Here is an 8,196-nt window from a genome sequence, read left to right as displayed (position 1 = left end):
CGTTTGTAAAATACTATACATTTCCTTTCCAGAAAGCCCATGCAAGACAAATGTCTGTCTTCTTAGCTCATTGTCACAGCTCTACCAAACAACAAACTCCCAGGCAATCTAGCACGAGATCTTCATTTTGACCGCTGAACTTCAGACCGCAAATTTAAACTTCAGCGTTTTCTTTAGTCAGTCTCTATGTACTTGCACTGTCTTCCAGCTTAGTACCTCCAGCACTCTGTACTGCTTTCCATGAATGGATCTGCTCTACCCATACGGGCATCCCATTTTATTTTAGTTTTAATGCCACTCCACCAGTACCAAATGGTCTGAACACAGCAGGCATTACACATTTGGTACTCTTGGGCTATTACTCTCAAGATTACATATTCCTCCTGGGCTGAAGTAGCTTATGAACAAGCAGACCTCCCAGGAAGTGACACACACTTTTACTGCCCGAGTTCTCATACTGCTGCACCAAGGCAGCAGCAGCTCTAGTGTTGCTGTGATCAAGATCAGCACTTCGTTAGAACATCATACTGCTTGGCATTAACCATACTTTTTGTTAGAAAGAACAAAATTACCTACATGGAAAACACTCCGGCTTCAAGTTACACACTAACCCAAGGAGATCTACATTCAAGACCAAATAATTCCTCCGGTATCCACTTCTCCTTTCTTCCGACATGTCTTCATGGATATTAAATTCATTTTTTCAAGGATTTCTTTAACCTGCCTCCCCCCACGTGCCCAAAGGAGATGACAGCTTTGTTCCTGAAGCCATTAGAGCCCTCCACGTGCTTATGAACAACACAGATTCAAACAAGAAATCCCAGACCTCATTCCCATCGCGAGTCAGTTAAAAAGCAGCTTCTTCACAGCTTTAAGGTTATGGTGCTAACCTTTCTCTCTCGGCTGGAGAGGTGTCCGCTTTAGCAATCTTATGTGATGAAGAGGAATTATCCGGTGTTCTGGAGCCCGTGTCTCTGGAACTGTCCAAACAGCTTCCATCTGAAGAAGTCCTTTTGCGCTGAAGCCCACCAGCATTTTGACTAGTACCTGGCACGCTTTGCTGAAACAACAACATCAAAATAATGAAGTCTTCAAGTAATTATTAAAGGAAAAAAAATATATTGCCAGAAGAGCCCAATTTTTATTATACCTTCTTTCTTTTCTGTAAGGTTTCTGCAGGCAAAAAATGGTGGAGGTGCTTTCTCTTCACATGAGCTGCCTCAATCTTCACACCTTCCTTTAGCACATTGAGGTGGTTAGCCTGGCTGTAAACTAACAGGAAATTTAGTGTTGTAGCTTAGTGGGAATGTTTGCATTGGGTATTTGTCAAAGTTGTTGACATGATTTACATTTGCCACAACATTCAAACACAGTGCCACTGGATGTAACGTACAAGACAAGCATCGGTTCGGGTAACAGTGCAAGTCTGAGGAAGTCACCCCACCTGGCCTGAAACTCAGACAAGCGTTTTGATGCCTTTTTTCTGTGCTTGTCTCATATCCCAAAGCATGAGCTAAAAAGAAGGTCTGCTTTTACTGCATTTACTCATGTTGTCTGAGCAACACAACACACAGCTCATGCTGGTACCATGGAGAAATGTTTGTTTGCACTGATGAAGAGTTTAAAGGAGTCCACTGCTTAGAACTTTTTGTCCAAACACACTCGTCACTCCCGAAGAGTAACCCGATTTCCTTAGTTTGTCGTTATGATAGCAAGGCATAAGCCTCACAGCACACATGCACTTCTGAAAGGCACAAGAGCAGTCAGCTTGGGAAGAAGTAAACAGACTTTGGAACCAAAGACCTGTACTTTCAAATGACTGCTCACCCCCAAGCCCCTTTATTCTAGCATTATCTAACAACGCTTGCGATATGACTTTATTTCTGCATCTATCAAAAGGAATAAAGGAAGATGAACAAGGAGCTTGACGTGCAAGACTGCATGTCATTACAATGTGACCACTCACTGCCTTTCAAAGTTCTGGGATGGTATCGTACAGAAACTGTTATTTTGGAAACAATACTGTCAGCAGGCATTCACAACTTCTTTTAGAGCCTGATACAGTTAATTCCCACTTCCAAAGTTCAGTAACTGACAACTGCTTTTGACAAGTGTAGCTACACCCAGTAAACGGGCATCTCTCTCCTGGCTTCACACCTGACTGTCCACTTCAGGAATCGCAGTTCCTTTCTGATCGTTCACTATGATCTGCAGAACTGTTATTTCACATATGGGATATGGTACATAGGGCTGTAGTACACACTTCTGTTTCAAGGTGGACTTACATTGCCAAAGTGTCAAAATAGTATGTTTCTAAGGCTAATCTTCTACGTGTCACGCTCTACAGAAATAGCTAATAGCTAATACCAGAAGGAAGCACAATTCACTTTGTGAAGCAACTTGCACTAGAATTAAAAATTGAAACCCTACGAGACTAGAGCAAAATAGAGGCTTACCTGTATCCTTGAATGACTGTATAACGCACGTTAAATCAACGTTAACACGTTCTGCATTCTCCACTTTCCTAAACATGATTCCAAGAAACCACATTGACACATATCCACTCCTAAAAAGACAGAGTCACAAATCTATCATTTATGCACAGATGCCAGTTATTTGGGCGCTAGTATCTACTCTCAAGAAGGGATTAAGCAAAACAGTTTAGCTGTACGCAGCAGCTAAAGATTGGAGTCAGCCCATACTCAAGTTCTCCGAGAAATCCTCCCTCAAGTTCTCCCTTCTTTAAAAAGATTCTACATGCTCAGAACCTTGCCTGCCAGACCTCGTACCTACAAAACAGTAGGTACGTAACTCAACATCTCTCACAGGTAAGCTGAGGTGAAGGAATATAAACGAGGTACAATACATCGGCCAAACTCTAGTTCAGAAAAGTAATGAAACTCACTGTTTACAAAGTTCTCGGCTGCCAGGGAAAGACTGTGGCTTTACATGTGCAATAGATATAAATTCATTCCTCTCCAAGTTTCCAACCAGCACACGAATTTTAGATTCCACAAGGCCAATCCTGATAAGAACAAGAGACATTTACTCGTTTTTGACTGTATCCAGCACAGTAGTTATCTGCCTTCTTATAATACAATGCTAATACAAAAAATGCTAACCAGTCAGTAAGTAGTAAGACTCATTCAGCTCAGCAGATACTAGATATTTATATCACACACACTGGAGTTGGAGATGTTTTCAGGGACATTGGAGCTTCAAAGTTTCCAAAGACAGAGGCAGTAAGTAAGTTTAACTTGTACTCTTAACAGGTCAGACACAACACTTCAACATATAACCTATGATGAAAATGTCAACAAGAAGCAGATTCCCAGCACCTCTGGCTGCATTTTGAAGTGCAGCAAAGCTCCTTTTAACCCCAAAGATCAAGGAGAACAACCGTTTAGAAAAGGCTCAAGCACAACTCTTCCATTACACCTGAGTAAAGATGCTATTCTTCTTGCAGACTGATCTGTGAAAAGAGTTTACCCTCTTCCAGCCAAACTGAAAAATATCGTTCCTTTAATAAACAAACGATCCAGTCAACACGGTCTCATCAGAGACTTACCCAAGAAATGTATCATGACCACAAAGGCTATTCTTTTAAATGAAGTACTGGCATTTTACCCTTCTACCTAAAACACTGCTACCCTTGAAAGCAGTCAGAACTCTGTACGTTCTTCACAAGTATCTTATGCTGATGAACAACAGAGATGTGCCATCTATTCCCAAATCCATTCAAGAGTTGGTGAACTAAACTTGTTCTTATAGCAAACGGAAGCAAGTTTGTCTTCTGCTTTTCATTTTCCCAGATGCAAAACTAAGCTCCGTTTGCTGCCATTTCTGTCACTGCAAAAACGTCAGCTTTTACTGCAGCCAGAACTTTCCTCATCTTTATTGTGAGATACAATAAGCCTTCTCCACTTAAAACATCTCACATTAAAAACTATTTGGCTCTAAGCCCTCTGCCCAGAACTCCTTGTTGTATACCTAACTGCGACTGACATCAAGCTGTAGCTGACACGATTTTTAAGTGAACAAATTAACAAGTTCAGGTAAGAGGTATTACCTACTAGAGCTGTTTTTAAACAGGAAATAAGGTGTCTTTCAGAGGTAGCTCAAGAATTCAATCATTTGCCTTAGACCGCAAGCCGAACCCTGAAGTATAACCAAGGCGCCCTCAGAACAGGGGTCTGGTACACACAGCTATTTTCCTTGCTTACTTGAGCAAGGCAGGCAAAGCACTCGTTTCTTCAGAAAAAGAACACCACACACATTACAGTACCTTAATTCCTCACCGTTTCCCCTTATTTCAAGACTCACAGTTAGTCACCCCATTCACACAGGTTCAACAAGTTATTACTGGCATGTCTCCCTTGAGACAGTGACAAATACCACGTCAGCAGCAGTCATTTTCTCTAACCACAGTTGAAGTGGTTCTCACATTACCTTTCACAAAGTAGATCAGCACTCCTGCAATTTACCTATCCACTACCAAGCATGCCGAGATGATCATTTCCAGCACTAAACACAAGATGCCTGAGCACACTACTAGATTAAAACTTAGTAAACACTATTTATCAGCATTCAGGTACTCTGTGCAGACGGTCAGGTTTCACCCCGATTAAACAGCCTTGTTTCACTTCACTGGAGAAAAGTAGGCTCTGGAACAGGCGGACTACATTACCAGAGCAACTTAGCATTGAGTGCAATCTAGTCCTAAATTAAATATTGCATCCAGTAAAAAAGCTATGAAACCAAGCCTTCTAAGGCTCTACAACAGTCGTCTTCAAAGTGTCGGAGGGGGATGTACCCCAGGGGGTGCTCAAGACAATCCACTGGGTCCGGGAAGAAAAGATTAGAACTTCAGTAATGTGTACGTAACTTGTAAAGAAGTAGACATAGACCGCAACTATGTGTTCAAAAATTACTTTTTTTTTTTTTGTTTTGCTCACAGGAGTGCACAAAAGTTTGGAGACCACTGCTCTATAAGTCAGTAAAAGATCAAGCTCTCCAGTGTCCACTACACATCTGATGACATCAAGTAATCCCCATTTACTTCAGTCTCTGCAACAAGGAACATCTTCCTAACTGAAGTAGCCTTGGGTAAGTAGTCTCCTTAGACTCCTAAGGAGTCTGCTTCTCCAGATGGCACAGAGCATACGCACGCTAACCCTCTTTGTTCCTTCTCATCATGACTTAGGTCTTTAGCTTAACTTCTTAAACAGCAAGATAACTTACGCTAACTGCCCTTCACAAGAAAGCTTTTAGTTTTGCTGAGGAACTGTCTACTTACCTCCCTACTGTATTCCATGCCGAGCTGCACAGTCAAATACTTTAGTTTTGTGAACTGTATTAACCAAATGAAGCGCAACACTGAATTGAGCGTCAATGATGTATTGAACCCACACTCAAAGCAAGACTTACCACTCTAAGTGATGCTCTTTAGTAGAGGCACTAGCAGTCAGCACAATATAATGTCTAGAAGAAAAGAAAAAGTAACATTCTAGCTCAGGACTTGATATTCCTTCAAATGAAACCAAAACTGCCTTAAATGTATAGAAAATGACTTCCAGACAAGACACATTATATCCTGCAGGCAGCACAGTATTAACTGAAGAAAAACTGATTACATCCTTCAGAATCGTGTTCTGCTGCATTCTAAGTATTAGAGCTGATTCTTTTGTTAATAAAAACAGTGTCAGTGGCAAAACACAAACAGTTTTTCTATCTTCCCTATACTTATCCTTACCAAAATTCCTATGACTACCTCCAGCTTCTGAAAAACAAACATATCAATGCCATCTTGTATTTCGACTGCAAGCTAAAAGTCACTATGCTAACCAGTATGGCAATCATTTCAAGTTCAGGTAACAGATTTCATACATACTTGTATTTCTGAAAAAAGTCCAGTGGTTCAAAGAGCTTTGACCAGTCTGATTTTCCTTGGAGAATCTCATTCGTAACTGCAAGACCTACAATTAAGGTTGAAAACCTTACTACCATTTTGTTTTTAAGACTAGCAGAGCGTGATAGAAACTTTACAAGAGAAAGGTTTTGAACAGTAGTTGACAGATCAAAAAGCAGGAATTCCCTTGACACAATACACGCCTACTACAACAGTTCATTGTAAAACTGCTCCCTTGTTGCCTGCAACAGGTAGACTTCCCAGAGAACTCTTCTGCCTAAAAGGGCACAACACCGCACGGAATATAACCAAGTCAGGTAATGTGGTTTCATATTGCAAGAATGACACCTTTTAAGCAGTTAATAAGCATGGAAAGAACTTTACCATGTCTGAACTCCTCCACCATTACCGCTCGCGTTGATGTAGATACGTTGTATGTAGAGTTCTGCTGCGGATAGGCTGGGGTGATGATAGGCATTACGTGGTATCGGTCTGATGGGTTCACCTGTGATGTTAAAACAATTGTGCTCAGCACCAGCAGCTTAGCTTAGAAGAAAGGTTCAAGGCTTCCAAATTCCATGTCTACATACCCTGGGGTCCCATACTGGTAAATTAAGATTGCTCTCTTCCTGTTGTTTCAGCAATACAGGTCTTGGCCACTCCCTAAACAAGAAAAGCCAGGAACTGACTCTGCCATGTAATTCAGGGTAGGACTGAATGGTGTTGGTCTAAATCTTATATAAAGAACCACCTCAGAAAGTGTTACTGCTTTACGCAAATCAAAATAGTCATCAATAGCTCTTACCATTCTGAAAAAACCAAGAAGAACTTGTTCACCAGAGTAGAAGCCAAAGCGTTTGGATAGAGTTGACACGTTCTCGCTACTAGCACAGCACAGGAAACCCCACCAAGAAATCCCAGCACGTTGGAGTAAATGCCACGTCCTACAATGCAGACATTGTCGTTGCCCTGTAGTCTTCCCATGCCCAAGCACAGTCCTTCAAATTTACAGCACCACCTTCACAATCTATAGAATACCTAGCACCCTTCAGCCTCCAAGTCAGTTATTTTTGCAGTGCAACGAGGCCAAAACTGTTGGTCCTTACAGCGATGCGAAAAAGAATCGTTACCACACCACTTCCCAAAATACCGCTACTCTGAAATTTGCCTGCACTGCTACAGCTACTGCTTCGCTCCAACTTCCCTTGAGAAGAAGGTTCTGCCATTCTTCTAGCACTTGCTCTAGTCACATGCGCAAACGGTATTTTCTTATTCCTTATCTATCAAGCTTTTATACTTCACTGGGCATTTTTTATCCTTTCTAGTCAGGTTCCTGGTAAGCAATGCAGCACCTTGTCTTGTAGGCGCTCCCCTCATCTCCCCACTCCACCCCTATTAAAAAAAACCACAGAATCTACCCCACACAGACAGTCCTTGAATCTAAACTAAAACACAGGTTTTGAACTAAAACCTGATATTTAAACAGCTATCCAAAGATGAAGGACTTCTAATGCCATTGTTTTTTCAGCACGAGGTGCCTCTGGAAAGTTTAAAGATCACAAACAATCACATTACTCACGTTTTGCCCACAGTTTAATTGCACGGAGCGTGAGCCGGAAGTTCTCTTTATTTGGCACTAGGTGCAGGATTTCGTCAGTAACTCTGCAGCCTGTAAGAAAAAACAGTTGAAGTACAGCACTTCCTGGTAACAGGTAAGAGTCAGTTCTGTGCTGTACTGGATCAATAGCTTACAGTTTCTCCTGCAAGTCTATGAAAACAAGTTTGCATTACTTGCTTTGTATTACCTTAAAAATCAGAGGTTACACATAACCTTACAGGCACATAACATAACAAATTAGAGGTTACACATTCCGTATCACCTCAGGTAACTGGTACCCTCAACAGCTTTTTCATACTTTAGACTACAGCCAACAATTGTCAATAAGGCCCTTCGACAGGATTCCGAAAGCTAGGTTTCTTTCGACAGCCAGGAACAATTAAACCAGTCAGCGTTAAACAGTGAGCAACTTCGGCTTCAGGTATTTTAAATATCCTTTTTTTTTAATGAACTACCACACAATCTTCTCTATCAAGTGCTCTACATATTCACCTGAAGCAGTTTCTGTGGCAAACTGGAACACCACACCCCCCCCAATCAAAGAAACATGAAACACAGGTCTATCTAAACCCACAACTTGAAACAGCTGAATTTAAGCCCACTCGCCACCTCCTCAGATCTCAAGTATACAGGGGATCAGTTTCTGCATCCTGTACAGAAACTTGGGGTG

General features: G+C 41.5%; 1 long non-coding RNA gene across 1 annotated transcript; it reads right to left on the bottom strand.

Annotated features, from left to right (window-relative positions):
* Window positions 1-5,933: 5,933 nt before the first annotated feature.
* Window positions 5,934-6,592, bottom strand: LOC126037521 (uncharacterized). The gene is made up of 3 exons (XR_007505730.1): window positions 6,499-6,592; window positions 6,293-6,413; window positions 5,934-5,975 (listed from the first exon to the last, which is right to left on the bottom strand). It is a non-coding gene; the product is annotated as an uncharacterized LOC126037521 (long non-coding RNA).
* Window positions 6,593-8,196: the final 1,604 nt, after the last annotated feature.

This window comes from Accipiter gentilis, unplaced genomic scaffold (assembly GCF_929443795.1).
Source record: "Accipiter gentilis unplaced genomic scaffold, bAccGen1.1, whole genome shotgun sequence".
Classification (NCBI taxonomy): Eukaryota; Metazoa; Chordata; class Aves; order Accipitriformes; family Accipitridae; genus Astur; species Astur gentilis.
Note: the sequence above shows the minus strand (reverse complement) of the source record. Positions and strands in the feature narration are given on the sequence as shown.